The sequence below is a fragment of the Hyperoodon ampullatus genome, assembly GCF_949752795.1.
Source record: "Hyperoodon ampullatus genome assembly, chromosome: 16".
In the NCBI taxonomy this organism is placed as follows: Eukaryota; Metazoa; Chordata; class Mammalia; order Artiodactyla; family Ziphiidae; genus Hyperoodon; species Hyperoodon ampullatus.
In genome coordinates, this window is record NC_136929.1 from 71,227,176 (window position 1) to 71,250,519 (window position 23,344).

The following is a 23,344-nucleotide window of genomic DNA, read 5'->3' on the forward strand; positions in this document are numbered from 1 at the left end:
CTGAAGAACATTCAGGAGGAGATTTTTTAAATAACAACTTTATTGAATTTTACACAATAAATTGCACCTCCTTAAAGTCTACAACTGAACAAGTTTTGAGAGCCACATGTACCCATGAATCCATCACAGCCAAGATACTGAACATTTCCATCATCCCATCCCTTCCCCAGACAAGGACTGATATGCTTTCTGCCACTTATCGATTAGTTTGCATTTTCTAGAGTTTTATATAAATGGAATTATATGGTATGTGGTTTTTCTGTATCTGACTTATTTCACACAGCATAATGATTCTGAGAACTACCCATGTTGTTGTCTGCATCAGTAGTTATTCCTTTTTATTACTAACTGACGCTCCACTGTATGGATATTTCACAGCTTGTTTATCCATTTATTAGTTATTGGGCATTTGGTTTATTTCTAGTTTTTGGCTATTACAAATAAAGCTACTATGAACATTCCAGTGAAGTCTTTGTGTAGACACCTGTTTTCATTTCTCTTGGGTGAATACCTTGGAGTTGAATGACAGGGTTGCATGTTTACCGTTTTAAGAAACTCTTAGTAGGACTTCCCTGGTGGTGCAGTGGTTAAGAGTCTGCCTGCCAATGCAGAGATCACGGGTTCGACCACTGGTCCCGGAAGATCCCACATGCCGCGGAGCAACTAAGTCTGTGCACCACAACTAGTGAGCCTGCACTCTAGAGCCCACAAGCCACAACTAGTGAGCCCACACGCCACAGCTACTGAAGCCCTCGCACCTAGAGCCCGTGCGCCACAACAAGAGAAGCCACTGCAATGAGAAGCCCGCGCACTGCAACGAAGAGTAGCCCCCGCTCGCAGCAACTAGAGAAAGCCCACGTGCAGCAGCGAAGACCCAACGCAGCCAAATAATAAAAATAAATAAATAAATAAATAAATTTGAAAAATATTTCTGGTTTTGGACTTCCCTGGTGGCGCAGTGGTTAAGAATCTGCCTGCCAATGCAGGGGACACGGGTTCGAGCCCTGGTCCAGGAAGATCCCACATGCCACAGAGCAACTAAGCCCCTGCACCACAACTACTGAGCCTGTGCTCTAGAGCCCGCGAGCCACAACTACTGAAGCCTGTGTGCCACAACTGCTGAAGCCTGCGTGCCACAACTACTGAAGCCTGCGTGCCTAGAGCCTGTGCTCTGCAACGAGAAGCCACCGCAATGAGAAGCCCGCACACCACAATGAAGAGTAGCCCCCACTCGCCGCAAGTAGAGAAAGCCTGCACACAGCAACAAAGACCCAACACAGCCAAAAATAAATACATACATACATACATACATACATTTATTTTTTTAAATTTTTCTGGTTTAAAAAAAGAAAGAAACTCTTAGTTTTCCAAAGTGATTGTACCGTTTTACATTCTTATCAGCAGTTCAGCATCTTCCTCAACACTTGGTATTATCAACTTTTTAACCTTAGCCTTTCTAACTGGTGTGTAGTGGTATCTGATTGTGGTCTTGATTTGCACTTTCCTGATGCCTAATGATGTTGACCACTTTTTCATATGCTTATCAGACATTCATGTAATTTCTTTTGTGACGTGTCTGTTCAAATCTTTGCCCATTTAAAAAATTGCCTTGGTTGTCTTCTTGCTGAGCCATAATAGTTCTTTATATATTCTGGATACCAGCCCTTTATCAGATTAATGTATTGTAAATATTTTCCATTCTATGCATTATCTTTTCTTTTTCTTAATATCTTTCTAAGAGCAAATTTTAAGTTTTGATAAAGTTCAGTTTATCAGTTTTCTTTTGCATGAAATTTTGTTTTTGTGTCCCTTGTAAGACACTTTTGCCTCCTTCAATATTGAGTAGATTTTTTTCCCTCTGATTAACTCTAGGCCTTTTCTAGTTTTACATTTCGCATTTAGGTTTATCACTCATTTTGAGTTAATTCTTGTGTATTATGTGAAGTAAGGGTCACTGTTCATTTTTTTCCCCAGTGGGTCTGTAGTTGTTTCAGCAGAATTTGTTGAAAAGATTTTCCTTTCCCCCACTGAACTGTCTTACTACCCTTGTTGAAAATCAGTTGACCATATACATGTGGGTCTCTTTCTGGAGTCTTTGTTCTGTTCCAGGTGGAGGTATCTAATAAGATGTTTGAAATAGGAAATTGGAGCTTTTTTTTATTTTATTTTTTGTTTTTGCTAAATATCAGCAATATATCTTTGTCCAGCCCACGGATAAAAGCATCTCTCTTCAGGAAAGCCTACCTACCGCCATCAAGTTTGCTCTTCAATTCTTAAATTCTGGATTGAAATATATATTTCTTATGGGCTAGAATTAGAGCCAAGACCTACAATTATAAGACAAAGGAAAATATGAAAACTTGGGTTTAGACTTGGTCAAATGCACAATGGCACCAAGTATTTGGGCTCCCTAATTGTTCACTAAACTTATTCATGTGTTAGTTCTGTGGAAAAATGTACAGGAGAAAGAAATGAAGATGCCTGGAAAACACCTTAAGGATCTGGGAACTGTCTCTGCAAAGACAATCAGGAGGGCTTCCCTGGTGGCGCAGTGGTTGAGAGTCCGCCTGCCGATGCAGGGGATGCGGGTTCGTGCCCCGGTCCGGGAAGATCCCACATGCCGCGGAGCGGCTGGGCCCGTGAGCCATGGCCACTGAGCCTGAGCGTCCGGAGCCTGTGCTCCGCAATGGGAGAGGCCACAGCAGTGAGAGGCCCGCGTACTGAAAAAAAAAAAAAAAAGACAATCAAGAATCTGGACATCAGCAGACTACTCAGCTTTTTCTTGGTCCTGTTCATGCCACATAAAGTCATCTTCCAGGGCACCAGGATCACTGGTGGGTTTCCCTGGCACTGGTGTAGGTGTGTGGGCCTTTCTGTCTCTAGACTCCAAGAAAAGCAAATCCTTCACAGAAATGGATTCAACCACCATCTGAGAATAGTGCTCCTCCCACCTCATAGAGGTTCGAGAAATACTTTCGGTTACCACAGAGGTTCTCTCTTATTTCCCTCCATTTATCTAGGTATCAAGACCTGAGGAAAGACGGAAACTGGTCCAAGATATTAAATTTATTATAAACAAGAATTTTAAATAAATATGAGGGCAATGTTGAAGACATAATAGAAGAGACTATGAAATTCAGTTTTAGTGGCTCATTTAAAAGGAAAGATAGCTGAAGAACTGGGATTCAGAAGTGTGTGACCCAGGGGACCCAGGGGATCTAAGTTCGTATTCTGATTTCGGCACACATCTTAGAAGTGGTCACCTCTGTCCCGTATCTTAATGAGAGCTACACGTGCTATTAGGAGAACTGCATGATGTCTGCTTACCTATGCTTATGTAATAACAAGTAAATTTAAAATTATATTCTAGACAAATCCTTTCCCACTTACATATGCAGTGTTTTTGGGGTTTTGTTTTGTTTTGTTTTGTTTTTTGCTTTTACAACTTAAAATTTTGACCCTCTTTGTACCAGTACAAACTGCCTCTTTTTGGTAAGAAAAATAAAGTCAGTCAACTGAAGAATCAATCTTACGTCCTTCAACAAGAGTTTCTGAAAGTGCCTGGAAATTAAAGTTATAGGGTTTTGAACTGCTGAGTTAATGAGCTTCCTGAAAACAAAGTGTCAAGTTCACCAGTTGCTAAACCTGCCCCTAAAGTCACTTAAAAATGTGTTTAGAAAAAAAAAATGTATTTAGATTCCACGGCAATAAACAGAAAGGAAAAAAAATTTTTTCCCAACGTTTGTGGTTTTGAGTGTTTGCCGTGGCATATATTTGCACTGAATATTCATGTTTAACCTTCTGTCTAATTATTTGAATTCAGGTTCTCAGGTATTATCTATATATCTATATCTATAGATGTGTGTGAGTGTGTGTGTGTGTGTAAGACAGCATAAGACGTTTTCTATAATTTCTATAATTAGAAAAGTTGTTAGCTGTCTGAAATCATGTTAAGCCAATGGATGCATTTTGAACACTGTCTATCCACTACTAGTTCTTGATTTACTTCTTTGGACCTTTTGAGTCTGGAACTTTTTATAGTTACCTCCATAGCAGCAATTCTGATCCATTTCTTAATGATGTTGCAATTACTAGCTTAGCATCTAAATTAGAAAATTAAAATAATGCTGTTAAGAGTTTGTTTTGTTTAGAGTGATAGTTTCCAATTTTACTGCGTTTTTATTATTTAAAGTTTATCAGCAGTAGATATAATTACTTCCATCTAATATATAAACATAAAGTTTGTACGACCACCTGGTATATTTGCTTGTGTCCAAAGGTTACACAACAATTCTGTAACTCTTTAAAGACTTTGGCAAAGTGCCTTCCTTCTTGATTTTAAATCATTATTTTGTAAGGAAAAAATAATTAGAAAAAAGATGTTTCTTTTCTAAGTGCAGGCCAGTCTATTGAGCCAATAAAGAATTTGTTTGAAAATAATTCCCAGCTTCTAGGACTACTAAGAGAATAAATTTTTTTTCCTTTAATTAGTATTTTAGAATTTTTTTTAACGAATGCCAAATGCAATGTGAGCTCAAGTTTTTTAGTTCAGTTCTAAACTTAGAACCCGTGATTTTCAAGTGGGTTCTAAATTTGGCAAAAATGTCTTCTCTCTGCCATAGTAGCTGGTGTTTTCCCATTCTTAAGGGTTCATACATCTTATTTTCTAAGCAAGCAGTCCTGTTTTTCTTCATTTTTTAATAATTTTTTCCATTTCCTCTTTGTGGAATACCATATGTGATACAACCTTTTTTAGACCATAAAATAAAATAGATATGGCAGCTTTTGCAAAGAAAATGGGGGGGAGAGGGAATGGTAAGAAGGAAAAAAAAGTCATTTAGCTTCTTTCTTACAATGAAAAGATAAGTACCTTATGTCTTAGATATTGAGTTACACAAAGTTTATATATAGGTTGTTAGAAATCACCAAGTCAGAATTCAATTTGAATACTTATTTTTTCTGCAAATTTCTGCATAAATGCACATGAATCCCGGCCCCTCCCTGAGAAAAATGTGGGGAAAACATCACCTCCAGAAGTGTGTCCAACAAAGCCATCTCCTGTGGTCTGCTCTTTGCTGAATGTTTAATCCCACTCCTTGTAGGTGAAGACACAGAGGTAAAATGCTAAACCCAAAACTCACTGAGTGGGCGGCACAGTGGTTGAGAGTCCGCCTGCCGATGCAGGGGACACGGGTTCGTGCCCCGGTCCGGGAAGATCCCACATGCCGCGGAGCGGCTGGGCCCGTGAGCCATGGCCGCTGAGCCTGCACGTCCAGAGCCTGTGCTCCGCAACGGGAGAGGCCACAGCAGTGAGAGGTCCGCGTACCACAAAAAAAAAAAAACAAAAAACCTCACTGAGTGCAGAACTCAGGCCTGGTGAGCCGGGGACACGGGCCTCTTCAGGGTAGAGGTTATTAGTGGACAGATGTTCTACATAGTTGAAAACAGCCACTTCCTAATCCTGCAGGGTGTCAGAGGGAAGGATACCGAGATCTCTCCCCAAAACCGGCACCCACACGTCTCTCACTCATCTGCATTTCTGTCATTCAGCCCCGCACTCATATCTTTCTCTGTCCTATTCCTCATATCCCATTTTTTCCCATTAGAACCATCTTTTCATTAACATAAAATGACCCAGAGGAAAGAAGACCAGCATTTCAAAAGGTGAAATGTTTGTGTTCTTTCTTTCCCTCCTGAGACAAACTTTTGGAATCTGATCCTCAGCTGCACACCTCTGCCAAAGTATTTCTCTCTCTGTTCGAGCAGCTTCCTTTTCTCCCCACGATGATGATGTTTGGGCACTTGTACGGGTCACCCCAGCCTGGAAGGACCAGGCTCAAGCTTGGTCTCTCACGGCAAGCATTGCCCAAGCGCCTCCCTACACATCTTGGCAAATCGGGATCCCGCTCGCTTGCTCGCGTCTCTCTGGTCCTCACTGTCTTCTCCGCTCAGAAGGAAGGACCATCAGGCCCCTTCTAGCAGGTGGCGGGCGCCAACAAGCCAGCGGCCTTGACGGTCTAGTCCAACAGGTTACCCTGCTTTATTTTCTCTTGCTTCTGCAGTGCCAAGAGGGGAGGACTGGAATCCTTCAGATATTTCCCGCTCCCAGGCTTCCTGGGTACTAAGCATTCTGACCACCAGGCTCCCGGCAGAGGCAGCAGTCGGATTTTCTGGGATGTTCAGCCCTCCCATCCTCCATACCACTTCCACTGGCAGCTGTCTCCCCTCCCCACCCTGCAAGTGTTGGTAGAATTCCACTGGCCTCAACATTCCTAGAGGGGCTGGTATTGGCATGGACATCCAACCTTGAAGGGAATGCAACAGAGTGAGCCATCTTGGGCACTGGCCCTGTGGGCAGTGTGCATCATCCGAGTTCAGAGAATAGGTGGTCTGAGTAAGCAAGTCAGATGGGATTAGCTCAGCAGATCAGCCAGGCCAGTCTCCTGCCTCTGACAGTGGCACAAAGGGCTATTCTGTGAGAAAACATTGTTGCCCTGTACCGCGTCAGCCTCAAACGTTGGGTTACTGCACACGCCATTCTGGTTTTCCTTAACAGTATGTTTATCTGGCACTGTCTCCAATTTCTCTATTTTGGGCCTCAATCATCCGTCACAGTGTTTTTGTATTAAATAATCTAAAGGAAAGCATTAATTAGGCTCGGAGTCAGGAGTCGTGGGTTCTTTCTGTAGCTCTGTCATATGGTAAGGTATGACCTTGGGCATTTACCTTCTCTGGGCCTTCATTTAAAACATTGGGGTCCAGGGCTTCCCTGGTGGCACGGTGGTTGAGAGTCCGCCTGCCGATTCAGGGGACGCGGATTTGTGCCCCGGTCCGGGAAGATCCCACATGCCGTGGAGCGGCTGGGCCCATGAGCCATGGCCGCTGAGCCTGTGCGTCCGGAGCCTGTGCTCCGCAACGGGAGAGGCCACAACAGTGAGAGGCCCGCATACCGCAAAAAAAAAAAAAAAAAAAAAAAAAACCCATTGGGGTCTGGATTTGATTACAACCATGTTCTAAAACACCATGAGTCTTCTTTAAACTCTACTGAATAGTATAGTAAATGGAAAATAGTATTTAAAATAATATCATATGACACAACTAAGGAGCCCGTGAGCTGCAACTAAGGAGCCTACCTGCCGCAACTAAGACCCAGCACAACCAAGTAAATAATAAATAAATAGTAAAATAAAATAATATCGTATGATACTATTTCCCCCACAATTGCCCCTGCATTACTTTGATTCAACTTTAAGGAAATACCTCTATTTCTAGTCTTGTAGGTTTATCCCACTGATCACAGATCTATTGTCTTTCTTTCCTTTAATCTTTCTTTCTTTATTTCTTTCTTTGGCTGCATTGGGTCTTTGTTGCGGCTCTCTAGTTGTGGCCTGCGGGCTTAGTTGCCCCGAGGCATGTGGGATCTTAGTTCTCTGACCAGGGATCAAACCTGAGTCCCCTGCATTGGAAGGCGGATTCTTAACCACTGGACCACCAGGGAAGTCCCTTTTTTTTTCTCTTTATAAATCTGCATTTATAAACTTTCCAACAAGGTCTCAAGATGCTCTTATTTTTGTTACCTATCTCTAAGAGACACCTCAGCCCTGAAGGAAGTAATCCGAACTCAAGGCAGGATAATGGTGTTTACTGTTTACCCCACAGTCTGGTGGCTTTGTGACAGCAGCACAAAGTTTTTGTCTTTGGGGGGCTGCCCACAATCCCTCCGAAGATGCCTTTCCTGTGTTATAAATAGGAATTCAGAGTCCATCATCTTATAAATATTTGAAACTTTCCCCCCCCAATATTTTACTGTTTGCCACATGAGTACATATCTCTCACTTTTTGCACATTCACAGAGCTTTGTGAGATCTTTTGGTTGTTTATCCCCTTGCATCTTTATCACCTGGAAGAAGAATCATCTACAGAATTGAAAGTTGTATCATATATTTCCACTTCCATGTTATTAAAAAATTTTTTTTCTATCTATTTAGTTGGTTGCACCAGATCTTAGTTGCAGCTCACCAGCTCCTTAGCTGTGGCATGCCTGTGGGATCTAGTTCCCTGACCAGGGATCGAACCCAGGCTCCCTGCATTGGGAGTGCAGAGTCCTATCCACTGTGCCACCAGGAAAGTCCCCATGTTATTTTTCCAAATGTTGAAAAAATACAAACTCTCGTACTCATCCTGCTCCCTGGGAGAGGGTAGCAGTTGGTGGGGGACGGTGAGTGAGGAATGAGATGCAGATCCTACCTGAAGGATGGGAAAACTTAGCATTTTGTGTGTGTATGTGTGACTCAACATTTTTATAGATTATACTCCATTTATAGTTATAAAATATTGGCTATATTCCACGTGCTCTACAATATATCCTTGTGGCTTATTTATTTTATACAGAGTAGTTTGTACCATTAACATTTTGCTTTAATGTGAATTTTAGTGGCAGGTTATACAGGAGTTGGTAGCAAAGTCATGATTAGACTCACATCTCTTCATTACTTTCCCCACTCCATCACATTTAAGCATTTACTCATGGATTGAGTGGCTCTGTAGGCCAAGCACTAGGCTAGATGCCAAGAAAAATGGTGACTAAAGCTCACCCTGCCCTTGAGGGATTTGCAGACTATATGGCTACACACATGGGCAGCTGCAGGCCTGGATGAGGATGCCAGGGGAGGAGGGGTCTCAGAGTGGGGCGGTCAGGGGAGGCTTCTCAGAGCAGAGATGTTTAAGCTGAAAGACAGGCAGGAGGCAGGTCAGTGGAGAATTATCCTGATTGAAGGAATAAGTACCTGAAGAAGCACACAGTCTAGGACCTCCCGATGGCTCAAGACAGCGGGAGCTCAGAGCGCGGGGCTGGATCTGTCAGCAGATGCTGAACACGATGCTTTGCTAAAATGTTTGAACGTTCTCTTGAAGGCAGTGGGAAGTCATAGAGGGATTTTTAAAGTAGGGGAATATCATGATCATATTATCTTATTTACTTTAGAAAAATCACTTGGAGTTTTCTAAGGCTAAGGCCCAGAGATGCTAGGTACTTTGTTGAAGTAAACCAAGCAGGAGACCATAGGTTCAGCTAAGATGGTGGTCTTCGAAAGGAGGGAAGTGGGTAGATCAGAGACATAAATGAAAGAGGTAGATACCACAGGACTCGATGATTTGCTGATTGTTGGAAGTTAGGGAAAGGGAGGAATCAATGATGCAATTCAGGTTTCTGGGCCAGGCTGCTCAGGTAGAGAGGACCAGGAGAAGTTTCTAACGACGAGTGCAAAGCTGGATGAAGCCTTGATTCTCAGGGCCACCTTAACGCAGTGCTGAGTTTCCCAATACTGGAGGACTCAGAACGATGAGGGACTATTTTAAGAATGAATTGAGTTTTCTGTGCCTACGTGGCCCACTCACCTTTGGGTCAAGAGTGCTGGGGCGGACTTCCCTGGTGGTGCAGTCGTTGAGAGTCAGCCTGCCTGTGCAGGGGACACAAGTCTGAGCCCTGGTCCGGGAGGATCCCACATGCCGTGGAGCAACTAAGCCCGTGCGCCACAACTGCTGAGCCGGCGCCCGTGAGCCACAACTTCTGAGCCCATGTGCCACAACTACTGAAGCCTGTGCGCCACAACTACTGAAGCCCATGCGCCTAGAGCCCGTGGTCCGCAACAAGAGAAGCCACCGCAGTGAGAAGCCCGTGCACCGCAACGAAGAGTAGCCCCTGCTCGCCTCAACTAGAGAAAGCCCACGCGCAGCAACGAAGACCCAACGCAGCCAAAAATAAATAAATGAATAAATAAATTTATTTTTTTAAAAAAAGTTCTGAGGCGCTACCCCTTGAGGAGATTCTCTGACCTCTCAAATGTTCCGTTGAAATTTCTCCTCAATAATCAGTAAAGAGCATGAGTTTTCTCACTTCCCACACAGACCCTAGAAGGAAGCAGTACTGCACAATTTTGGCTACAGCTGTCATTTTGCTCCCTTTGGAATGTATCTTTTTGAGATTGTTGGTTTTTAGCGCCAAAGCAGAGACCATAAGGACACATCCACGCCGGACGTCATGTAAAGGGGTTGGGCTTTGGAGTCAGAGAGACTAACTGGGTCAGCCTAGGCGACCTTAATTTCCTGCTCCGTAAAATCAGAAAAGTAGCACCCACGCCAAGGACTTGCTGCGAGAATTACAAGGAGGTAAAAGCATTTTCGGTGCCTAGCACGTGTAAATGCCCGGTAAGTATTAGTTTCTGCCTCTGCCCCACCCGCGTCCACGGACACTGACCCCTGAACATCACTGCCTTCTCACCCTGATGGGAGAAGCCCCGCGCTGCCTTTCCCTTTACTGTCTCGCTAACAAATGCGAGGGTTTGGGGGCTTCCCTGGCGGTCCAGCGGGTGAGACTCGGCGCTTCCAATGCGAGGAGGCAGGAGGGGGCAGGTCCCACCCCTGGTCGGAAAACTAACATCCCACGTGCTGCGCAGCCAAAAAACAAATAAATAAATACTTTTAAAAGGGTGGGGGATTTTTTGTTGTTGTTTTTTTTAATGTCTTAGGCAACAGAGAGAAAGGAAGAGAAAAGCAAAGAAGAGAGGAGGGGGAAGGGATCCGAATTAAACCTGGGAACTTTTCTAAGTGTAAGTTTTGCCTAAAAGCTCTTTCAAGTGTCTAAACATCGGTTCTTTCTCAACCACAAATGTTAACCTATGGCTTGTGACGATCGTATGGGTCTTTGGTAGCACAGTTAAGACTAAGAATACTTGACCTGAGCGGGAATACCAGGCTCATGAGTAAGACAGTGGCTTCCCTCCGTTAGTAGGCTGACTCGGCTCCACCTGTCTGTCCTTGAATCTTAGAGTTCCAAGCTATGATGCGATGGGCAGCTCACTGTAGAAAAATGCGGGTCTTCTGCCTAGAGTCCTCTTCACATCTTTCTGCTTTGGGAGATATGCATGTACATTCCTTCTGACTACTCTTTCTGGTTTTAGATAGCATCTAAGCCTTGCATTTAGGGCTCACAACCCGCCTCAGGCTAACTTTCTTAGATGTTGGATAGGTTCAGGGAACATTTTTGAGTGGAACACTCTGGCACTGGCTTCTACTTTGGTAGCCGTCCTCCCTTCCCCTCTTTGACATTCTTTCCTTCTGTTGCTCTAGCAGTTCTTCCTCTAATCTCATTTGTGTTCTTTTGTTCCATCAAAAAAAAAAGCCAAAAAAAAACCCTTTGAAAAAGATAGGAGGCTCGATTTTAGCCATTGAAGAATTTGTAGCCACGTAAAGATATTGAGTCTTCTAATTATCTTTAGGAAACATGTAGCTTTTAAAGACACCTTGTTACCATATAATATTTAGGTCAGGATATAGTTTCTCTCTGCAAAAACATTACATTTCTTTAGGTAAGGTAAGAACACACAGGACGAAAAAAGATTCAAGAGACTAATATTACGCTTCTTTTAAAAGATGGGCAGGAAACCATAGAGATAGCCTGACAAAAATCCATTCTTCTGCTTCGGATGAGATTATTGATTTTCTTAGTTACTGTTTTTCCCTGAAGTGTTGAAATAAGTGCCTTTTGATGCCTGGGCTTGAGAAAAACGTGTTCCTCACAGCCACTTGGCAAGTATAAATCCCAGGAACTAGGTGCTTTAAGTACTGTGTTTGTGAAGCAGGAACTGCTGTTAGTCGGGCGCGGGCGGAGAGGAATGAGGCTGGGGAGGGAGGGAGCGCGGAGCGCTGGGGCTAGAAACCCCAGCAGTGGGTGGGAGTGACCAAAAGACAGGAGAGCCGGTCCCTGCTGGGGCCTTGCAGGTCCGCCTTGCTTGACTTCCCCTGTCCCACCACGGCCGGCTCCACCCAGGGAACCCTTGTCACCCATACTGCTCCCAATAAATCTGGAGTGGTTTCAGGCAAATCTGAACTGGTTTTACCCAAATGTAAAACCTAGATTGAATTTGTTGAATTCTTCGATGGCGCCCATTTTGGTGCCAAAATGAATTTGCTACACAAGAAGGAGTACCATTTTGGGGGAGTTTATGAATTTTTGTGATATCTGGTAATATGCAGGAAAAAAGTGTGTTAACCTCAAAATCTGCCACATGAATGCAACCGATCAGAAACCTGGTGTTACTGTTTTGACTTTAAGGACTTTTCATAAGATCCGGGAATTTAAAAAATATATGTATTTACAAGCTTCTGAACTATAGCAACCTTACACAGTAAAAAGCAAGAAAGAAAATCTGTTAAAGCAGCAGTTCATCAAACCATTGCCCCAGATCGTCAGGATAGGGGCCAACCTGAATAGAATTTAACCACATAAAGTTGCCAATATCCACTGATTTTGACCAACAAAGATGACAACACAACAATAGGTTTTGCTCCATGTCGCACTAGGATGTAATTCAATCTATGAAGGGAAGGGAATTGTAGACATGGTTTATTAAAATTGAGTATCAATGGTGTGATAGGTGTGGACAGAAAATCGAACCTCACCTTGACATTCAGCTATCATTTACTGAGTACCTGTGATGGGCAAAGAGTGCTGGAGAAACAAAGATGCGTAAAACAACATAATATGTAATATATGTATACAGGCTATAAAATATATAATAATCCATTGTCATTATATTTATAACACTATAAAAGCCATTGGAAAGGTACAGCCAAAAGTGACAGAGCTCAGAAATGAAAGAAAGCTCATCAAGTTGAGAACTGTAAACGGTTGGGAAAGTTTTAAAGGACGGGTTGGATTTAGCAGCACAGGTGGGGGAAGGACGCTACAAAGCAGCAGTGTGGCCAGAAGCTCAAAAGTAGGGAAGTACAAGGTCCAGTCTGACTGGAATTTAGGAGAGCAGTGGGAGGGAAAGCAAGGGAGAAATGTTGCCTGACTAGGGAAGGCCTTGAAGGCCAGGTGAGGATTTTGTAGTTCATTGGGAAGAAAATGTTGTAATTAAATGGAAAGTTTTTAAGCAGTGGTGGAGCTTTATGCATTAGGAAAATATTAATAATACCAGTTTTTAAAATAATCTAAAGTAAACAGCCAACATCTGGTGCTCATTTACAGAACTCTAAGCAATTTGCATACTAGGCTCAGCTCTTTATGTATATGAGCTAATTTAAACTCACAACTTCCCTTTGAAAGGGGTATTATCATTGTACAAAAGCAGCTGAGCCTCAGAGAAGTTAATTCACTCTGCCTAAGGTAACACAGCTAGCTAGTGCACAGGCCAGGACTTTAACCTAGTCGTGTCTGGTTCCAAAGCCACCATTCTTAACCACAAAATAACAAAGGCCAGAACTAGAGTTGGGGGCAATAGAAATGAAAATAAAGCTGTGGGGCATTGATTCAAAAGTACTGTGACATGGATGTTACAGAATTTGATGTGAGGGAAGAGGAAGAAAGGGACTTAGACTCCTAGAATTGGAGCTAGTGTGGGAAGTCGGCAAGTAGGGAAATCAGAAAGGGGTCTGGCTTAGAGAGCGAACCTGTGAGCTTTGAGAAACTGGTACACGGTGGGGTCCAGGATAGAGCCTCAGGCTGAAAGGGAAACTTAGAGTCATTTACATAGAAATGGAGGTTAAAACTCCACGTGCAGTTGGTCACTGGGGTCTCTAAGAGAGCAGAGAAGCAGAGAGAAGATGACTCAGGACTGAATTATGGGAAAAGAAGGAATAGTGAGTAAAGAAGATAAAGCAGTAGCGATGAGAGGTAACAAGGTTTTCATGTAAACACGGAGACTTTTCCTCCTAGCACATACCTGATTTTGATTTGTGTTAACAGGGTGGTCGTATTTGGGTGACAGTGGAGACACCTTAACTTTAGGGCCATGATAAATGTGCATGATTTTTATATATAGTGTATATCTCTTTACAGGGAAGAATTTCTGGAGTACTGACGAGGTCTGAATTTCTTTAAATGATCTAAATCTTTCAGTCTTCTATTAGCAAATTTCTTCTCTTAAAAAGTTGGAGTTGGGCTTCCCTGGTGGCGCAGTGGTTGAGAGTCCGCCTGCCGATGCAGGGGACACAGGTTCGTGCCCCGGTCCGGGAAGATCCCACATGCCGCAGAGCGGCTGGGTCCGTGAGCCATGGCCGCTGAGCCTGCGCGTCCGGAGCCTGTGCTCTGCAACGGGAGAGGCCACAACAGTGAGAGGCCCGCGTACCGCAAAAAAAAAAAAAAGGAGTTTTTGTTTCTAATTTTAGAAGTAGCATAAATTGTAGAAAACTAAGGAAATATTGAAGAGCCTAAGGAGACAACAAAGCTTACCTTTCACCTGAAATAAACACTATTAATGTTTTTTAGTATATTCTTCCAATCTTTGTTGGATTCACATACACACTTTTCTTTCAAACCAGAGATCCTTCTGAAAATAGTTTTTGTCATGATAAGGTAATATGAATATTTTTACGTGGCATTAAATTTAGTATTCATAACAATTTGATGGTGGCATCATAATAATCCGTCATGAGGATGGACCAAAACTTATTAAACCAAGCCACTTTCATTGAACATCTAGGCTGTTGACACATTATAGATAATTCTGCAATTAATATTCTTATTCACATCTTTGTGCCTTTTACTTATTTCTGATTATTTTCTTAGTATTTTTTGAAGCAAAATCACTGGTCAAATGCCATGAATGTTTCCAAGGCAGAGTTCTGTTCCTGAATGTGACTATCAATTTGCTGGTAGTGCTTTTGTTAGAATATAGTAAATCATGCTATCTCCTTCCTACTTCCTCATTTCCGTTCTTGGAAAGCAAAAGGAAACCTAAGAACAGGGATCAACAGCAACCTCTCAAAAAAAGCGTACAGGTTTTTCGTTGTTGTTGATTTTTTTTTTCAACACCTTTATGAACAAGAGGTACGGGTTGGCAGTCACCTTCTATTTAGCCCACAAGCCATTTTGGGCACTGTTTTTTAAACAAAAAGGCTGTCTTTTGGGGAGCTGAGGCCATCTTCCCATCGGTGCAGCTTCTGCTGGCAGAGAGACTCCTGCTCTCTGGCCTCTGACAAAGACAAATCCAAGGTGGTGAACCCCACCCAGGTGAGGAAGGTGTTTATCAGGCCTGCTAGGATTTCTCTCCTAGGCCTCAGGGGATTTTCAGATGTCTTCTTTGCATTTCCTGGAGGCCAGGAGCGCCTGATTTTGTCTTGGTCTCCCAGGCAGAGCAAGGCACAGCCCTTTCCTGTCTCCAGACTGTTTCTCTGGACTTGGGACGGTCCACAGCTTTGGCACCAGCCTCCTTGAGTGTGCTGGGGAGCTCTGGCCGCAGGTCCTGGATTCCAGGCATCTGTCCTGGCCTTTCCTCCCTTCAGTCCCATCCCATCAGCTGGCAGCACCCACACTTGTCACTTAGGGCTGTAGTTACCCTTGATGGGAAACGGGGCTTCTTTACTCGGGCTTTAATGCAATGTTTTGCAAACTACAGAGCCCATTGGCGGGCTGGAAAGTAAACTTAGGATTTTAAGAAAAAAAAAAAGTCAGACTCCATCACCATGGTAGGTATTGTTTCATGAAACTGTTTTCAAGTTTGTTTGTTTGTTTTTTGCCACACTACTCAGCTTGTGGGATCTTAGTTCCCTGACCAGGGGTCGAACCCAGGCCCTCGGCAGTGAGAGCTCGGAGTCCTAACCACTGGACCACCAGGGAATTGCCATAAATTTTTTCAAGTTTTATATATGCAAAAATGTATGTGTCCTATTCAAAAATCTTGAGAGTCGAGACTGTAAACTTACGTCAGATTCCCGTGAGGATATGGGTTATATTTAGGTGGGAAAATGTGATCGCTTTTTATTTTATTAGCTAGGCTAATAACTGGAAGGTCAGGCGGCTTAGTGGAGAAAACGTCAGCTTTGGAGTCAGAACTGGGTTTACTATTACTCTCTCACTAGCTGTGTGACCTTGGACAACTTAAGGGATCTCTCTGAGCCTCCTTAGAATTATTTGTAGAAGAGAGATAAGCATCCTGGCCTATAGGATCACTGTGAGGACTAAACAAAATTATCTGTATAAAGAGCTCAGCATATCGGAGAGATATGATAAATAAAGCTTACTTTTGTCTGGGCTGTAGGACATCCTGTGCAGCACGGCCAGACTCTCTGTTTCACATCAGGAGTACATGCTACCTGTGACAACACCAAAAATGGTCTGTTCCTCACCTCTAGTTCAGTTTCCCACTCTGTTCTGTGTGATGATAATAAGTGTTTCCTACGAAAAGAGTCTCTGAGGAAGAACGTTTCAGAATCGCAGGTCGTAGTCCTGAAAGTCTAAGGACCCAACTCAGGACTGGCAAAACTCAAATGTCCCCAGGAGCCAGGCAGGCAAGGCGGCAGGCCAGATGCTTAGGGAACGGTGGGGCTGCGCAGAAGACAGAACACACCTCCTTTGAGGGAGGCGGCCCCTATTCACTCCACAGCATCGTCACCCTGCCCAGCCATGGAGCCAAGGTTATCGGATCTCTGATTTTTCAAAAGAAGCCAAATATCTGGATTTTTTTAATGTGAAAAAAAATCCAACTTTTTAAAAACACCACGTTAACCAAATGGCACATCTGAGGGTCTCATAAGCCAGAGGCCTGCCAGTTTGCACCGTCTGACCTAACACTTCATGGCTCAGCCAACAGTACGGTCATCTCAGGCGCTCGAGGGAAACCTCCCAAGGTACCCCTGGAGAGTGCTCTTTTAACATAATTTTGTAGCAAAAACACACTTTTAGCACAGAATATATAACTCCACTGACAGAAATTTCCACCGAATGAGGAGGAAGAGTGTCATTTTCACGAGGTGTGAAACGCCACAGGCAGCAGGAAAGTACAGGGCAAGATTAGCAAGTGGGTCACGATCCGTCGTCCCTTTCTGTGTTTGTTTCAGAAAACATTAATTAGTTTTTTAAAAAACAGCTTTGTCCAGAGATAATTCACATACGTTCGATCTGATGACTTTTGGTGTCTTCAGAGTTGCGCAACCATTACTATGATCTAATTTTAGATCATTTTCATCTTCTTAACGAAGCTCCACACCCACCAGCAGTTACCCCCCTTCCCCCCATCCTCCACCCCTGGCTACCCCTAATCGACTTTCCGTCTTTATAAATTTCCTCTTCTGGACATTTCATATAAATGGAACCATATAATACGTGGGTCTTTTTGTGTGTGTCTGGCTTCTTGCACTTATCATAATGTTTTCAAGGTTCATCCATGTTGTAACGTGTCACTACTTCATTCCACTCTATCGATGAATAATATTCAGTCACAAAGATACACTACATTTTATTCATCCCCTGAACAGTTGATGAACATTTGGGTTGCTTTTTGACTATTACAAATAATGCTGCTATGAACATTTATGTGCAGGTTTTTGTGTGGACGTGTTTTTATTTCTCTTGGGTACATACCTAGGAGTGGAATTGCTGGGTCACGTGGTAACTCTATGTTTAACCTTGGGAGGAACTGTCAGACTGTTTTCCAAATCGGCTGCGCCGTTTTACATTCCCACCAGCAGTGTATGATGCCACCAATTTCTCTATTTTCACTCATGCTCCCCATGTCTGTCGTTTTGATCATAGCCATCCTAGCAGGTGAGCTAAGACATTTGCTTTTAAGGTTTATGGCACTTCTAATAGGGCACCTGAATTTGGCCTGTTGACGTGGCTCTTGAGATCAAGACCTAAAATACTGATCCTTTCTGAATTTAGATCACCATTTTATAAAAACGTTTACTAATGAGTGTCCCCCTCTTCATGTGTACCATTCTTTGGCTAACCAGAGAACAGGAACCTTATTAAGAAAAGGTAATTTTCCTTCCTTATTCACCAGTGAAATATTACACTTCTAGAGATATTATTGGTATAAATTCACTTCCGGGAATTCCCTGGCGGTCCAGTGGTGAGGACTCTGTGCTTTCACTGTGGAGAGCTGGGGTTCAATCCCTGCTCAGGGAACTGGGATCCCGCAAGCCGCAGAGCGCAGCCCAGAAAAAAAAAAAAAATCACTTCCATACCGTTTTCTTTGCCTCAGCCATCAATGCTGCCCACAGCTGAAGCCACTGATTTCCCCACCTGCAAGCCACATTGGCACAGAAGACTCGGGCCGAGGCAGAAGTACTTAAGCAGCCCAGGACAAGGTTCCCCTTCCCCACGCGCTGACAGATATCATAACACCACCTCTCTGCCTTCCTCGGGTCTTTCTTTGTGCCCATCTGTTTAATCCTGTAATGTCCTTGCAAGTGAGATGAAGCATCACCACCTCTAAGCAAGAGTTGGGGAAATGAGCACAGACCTTAGTGGCTACCCGAGGCCACACGTGGTAGATTGAGGGGTGGGACTCGGTGTCCTAGGTCACAACCTGTACGCTTTTCTCTACCTGAATTCCTCTCCTTTATTGTCAGCATCCAAAAAAGAAAAAAAAAAAGAAGAAGAAGGTTTTAAGTGTACAGGACCCTTAGTGCGGTTGACCTCGTCAGACATTTTGGTTTACTGTTTCTATTCCTTTTCAGAAACTGGCCCTTTTTGAGAAGGAGAGACAACAGAGGATCCATATAACTTGACTTTAGGCTTCATTGCATGAGGAGGAATCAATATCCTCCAGCCAAAGACTTACAGCCCCCTGTCTGCTTTTTGTATTTTTTTACATTAGAGTTGTTTCAAAGGCCCACTGCAAGCAACCTTTGGGCAGACATTCTTGCAGTTTTCTGTGCTAAATTCTTATTTGGCTTGCCATAGTTCGCTGTATCCAACTAGGAATAACCTTGGCCTAGTTGGGAGCTGGTAAATACTACAAATATATGCGTTTGTCTTTATTTGCGATTGCCCCTAGCCCCCAACTCCATCTTCCTCTTTTTAAGTTATAAGAATGAGGTGCAGTTGCCATCTATCCTCAATATTAATCCTAACATTTACTTATTGTTCTATTTTCCTGCCTTCTGATTTAGAAATACCCCAATGTTTATCGCCAAAGATGGAAGAGGAAGATTAAAACAATAATTTGCAGTAAGTACTCTTTCAGCTATTAAATCATTTATTCAACAGACTTTATTTACTGCCTGCTGTATGCCAGGCACCCTGCTAGGTGCTTGGGATGCAAAGATAAGATAGGATTCCTGCCTTTAAGGGGTGCATTGCTTGCTGTGGGACAAACAGACATATAACTGGATAATTACAGTTGTGAGCACAGTAATTGATGTATAGAATATTGTGAGATTCCAGAAGAGAGGCACTTCTCCTGTCCTAGAGGCAGGCTCCAGGAGGGGTATAACCCGTATTCATGAAGATCTGTAATTTAGTTGGCTAAATTGGGCATGGGAGAGAGTGTTCAGGCTTTTTGAATTAGATAACTTCGTAAGTTGGGATTAAAACACCCAATAACCCTAAAGTAAAATATATGCCAATTTGTGGCTAATGATTCATGTTGAAGAAGGAGAGGGTCTAATATAATAAAATAAGTGAACGTTAAGGTTGCAGGCTTAGAGCTAGAAGTTGTAGGGTTTACTTAAAAAGTTTCTCTCCTTTTATGTTCCTCCCTTTGTATCACAAAAAGCAAATAAGAGAAATGTGCCTACAAGTGCAGGTTTTAATGCTCTGGGACATGGCCTCTGTTATACTTGGGAATAACTGAGGGCACCATCACTAGACTGGATGAGGATTTAGTGCTGTCTGAGGCTAAAATTTAAAAAAAAAAAACTTAATTTGCAACCACTGCCCTCATATAAAATTAAAATATGAAGAAAAACTCAAGGCTAACTAACTGCACTTGATGTTTTCTAACTCATGGGTTTGAAGAGGTCTGCATAACATAATTTTAAACCTTTGAAGAAAAACTTTAATCTTTACAACAAGCCCATGATCACTTCCATTTTATAGCTGAGAGATTGGAAGCACAAAGGAGTTAAAAAAAAAAAAAAACTTGCCAAAGATCATACAGCTAGTAAGTAGCAGAGCTGGGATTTGAACCCAGGTCTATTTAAATCCAGTGCCTGTAATTCACCGTACCATCCTGCTGAAATAGAAACCTGTGTGGGCCCATTGCTCTTGAGTTGTTCTGTGACCATAAACTTACCCTGGCAGGAGTAAGCTTTTAGAGACAACTGGTAAAAGAACCTAAAAAAGTGGTTGGACCGGGGCAAACCCAACACTGCTCCTGGAAAATACCAATAGTGCTATCTTCAGATAATATTCAAATTTTGATATCACGGATGCCATCTAAAGTGTGGATAATTCATATGAATATTTTGTAATATAGTCATCGAGAAGATAAAACAGAATTGAAATAAATACCTAGATTTAAAGAAAGCATAAAATTTGATTAATAGAGGGAAGTAAAAAGAAGAGTAAATATGTGTGAAGGTAACAGTATAACAGTTAACTTTAGATGTTTGCTTTTTAAACACCGAGTGTACATTATACTAGTTTATATGGTCTTAATATCATACTTTTTCATGTTCATATGACATGCATTGTCCATTCACCAAGACTATAATCCTTGAGACCAATTATGTATTTTTTTAGTAAAAGGAATAAACATTGACATCATAGGTCAGGAGAGGTTATCTCTAAGTCTATTCTCAATAGCTTAATACATTTGAGCAAATACATTATGTTATGGATGCTTAGACTGGATATATGAAATAAAATTGACATAATAAAATGAGTGATTTTAACTTTGGTCTGTTACATTTGGAGGAATTGGCTGGTGGGTTTAGAAGTGTATAAACATACCATCAGAGAGTGAAAAAAAAGGGAAGCCTGTTATAACTGAATAGGGGTGTGGTCTGCTCAGGCTACAGAGGAATAGATAATAGTTTCATAAAGGGCTGATATAACCGTAGAGTCTTCAGAACTGGCTATTATAGCTAGCACATTTTTCTTTACAGACATAATAAGTATGGCTATTAATACCGCCAGCTTGGTGAGTTAGAGAAACACACTCTCTGCCTCTATCTAATCCTCCGGGTAACAATATACCTACAACTCCTGTAATCCTAGAGCAGTTACATGGATGCACTAAGTGGTGTGATGGGAGGGAAAGATAGCATCACAAGGATTCGTTTGATTATAACAGTAATCCACACCAAGTCAAATAAAACAGCCAAACAGTTAAAAAGGTGGTCTCTAATGAATTTGCTAATTCTAGCAGGCCCTCGCAAACATTTCCTGCTAGAGTACCCCATATCAAAACGAAGTGGCTGTGTGCTTTAGTTACATGGAATAATCATTTGATTTCCAGGAAGTTGAGACCGTGCTTTGTATTTAAATAAAAAGTTCTAGACGAGCTGTGAAACTCGATCAATCCAAGAAAAAGGGTGAAACTAAATGCCTGTTCGGTGAGTCAAGGTTTCAGCTGCTCAGCAAGCCTGACGGTACGGGTTTAGGAGCCCAGAAAAGGGGTGTTTTAAAGCCGGCTGACTGGATCGTGTCACTTTCTTATAGGAAAAGCCCTGCCTTCCCAGAGATCTAGAGTGTAATGCAACCATATGTTGCTGACGAGCTCGAATCTTGGCTGCCTTCGCCCCTCTGCACGAGCAGAAACCCCGGTTTTCAGGGGCCGTGATCTCATCGTGTCGCTCTCACTTTTGAAGGTCTGTTAAAAAGTCTGGGGCCTCTTATCTTAACGGCTTTGGAAGTGAGTTTGGGGTGAGAAGGGGGGGGAGGCCTGTGGGTGTCTCTTTTGCCCGAGGAGCTGGAGACACTTGTGGAAAAGTCAGGCCCTTTTCGCTCCGGCGGCCGCTCGGGCGTGGGGCTGGCTTGGGTTAGACACATGCACACATACACCATAGAGCTCTGCTTTCCCGTAGCAGCTGCTGCCTCTGCCTCTGCCTCTCCCGCCTCAGCCTCTTTGCCCGGCATACACACACATTCAGATTTGCGCGCTGTTTCAATCCTTGATGACGTGTCCCCGGAGACAGCCAATAGCAAACGGGCTCTGGTCAGGACAATGGGAGGTATCGGACCAATGAGAGAGCCCCGTGAGTTGGCGGTAGCCAATAGGAGCCGCGCTGGCTGGAGAGTAATGTTACAGAGCGGAGAGAGTGAGGAGGCTGCGTCTGGCTCCCGCTCTCACAGCCATTGCAGTACATTGAGCTCCATAGAGACAGCGCCGGGGCAAGTGAGAGCCGGACGGGCACTGGGCGACTCTGTGCCTCGCGGAGGGTGAGTCTGGGGCAGCGCCGCGGCGGGGAGAGCGTCTCCGGCAGCTCCACAGCCCGCGCGGCGGCCGGATCCCCGCGGCCGGGAGCCGGCGGGTCAGGATCCACACAAAGGCAAATGAGGGGGGACCGTGGGGGGAACTGCGCACGGAGCGAGCCTCCCCTCGGGCGCCGGGAGCCCGGCCGCGCGCCGGAGCCCCGGCCCCCGGGCCGCCGGAGGCGCCGCGAGCCCCGAGCCCCGCGAGTTTCCACCCCCGGCGGCGTCCGCGCTGACTGGCGCAAAAATTTTTTTTTTCATTAAAAAAATTTTTTTAACGTGTTTTCGGCCCCCGGGCCGAGCGTTCGGGCGGCCGGCGTGCGCGGGGGGCGGCGGGCCGCCGGGCGGGCGGGCGGGCGGCGCTTCACGGCTGCATTGGCCGCCGCAGAGCCGGGCGCCGGCGGCGGGCAAGCGCGGGCGGCGGGCGCTGCGGGCGGGCGGGCGGCGGCGGCGAGGGGCCGCGGCCGGGGGCGGCGGCGCGGGGCCGGGCCCGCCGGCCTGAGCCCGAGCCCGAGCCAGTGCCCGGGCGCGGCGGCGGCGGCGGCGGCCCGGCGGCGGGGGGAGCGGCGCCGCGGCGCTCGCTGGAACATGGCTGACTCGGCCCGGCGCTGCTGGCTGGAGAGAAAACAAGGCGGGCGGGCGCGGGCGGGGGAGCTGGGCGCAGCAGTTCCGAGGCAACTTTTTTTTTCGTCTTCTCACAGCCCCGCGTCGTCCGTGCGGGGGCGGCGGGCCGCACGGGCCGCGCGGAGGGAGAAGGGGAGCGGCGGGCCGGGGGCGCCTCCCGGGGCGGCCCCCCCGCGGGCGGCGGGCGGGGGGAGGGTCCGGCTGCGCGCCCCCCGCCCCTCCCCCCGGCCGTCATGGCCGAGTGTGTGCGCCAGAGCGCGGCGCGCACCCCGCCCGCCTGCGCTCGCACTCACACTCTCGCACACTCACTCGCACACACACACAGACACATACACACACACATACACACACACACAAAGGGAAGGAGCCATATTCTAGCTCGCGCTCGCCCTCGCGGCGGCGGCGGCGGCGGCGCAGGCGGGGAAGACGCGCAGCGGCCATTCCGTGCGCGCCGGCCCCGGCGGCCGCGGGCGGAGCCAGCCCCCATTTCGAGCGGGGCTGCTCCCTCCGCCGAGCCGACAAAATGGGGGAGGCCGGCAGGCCTGCGCGGGCGGCGGGCGGCCGGGCGCACGTGGC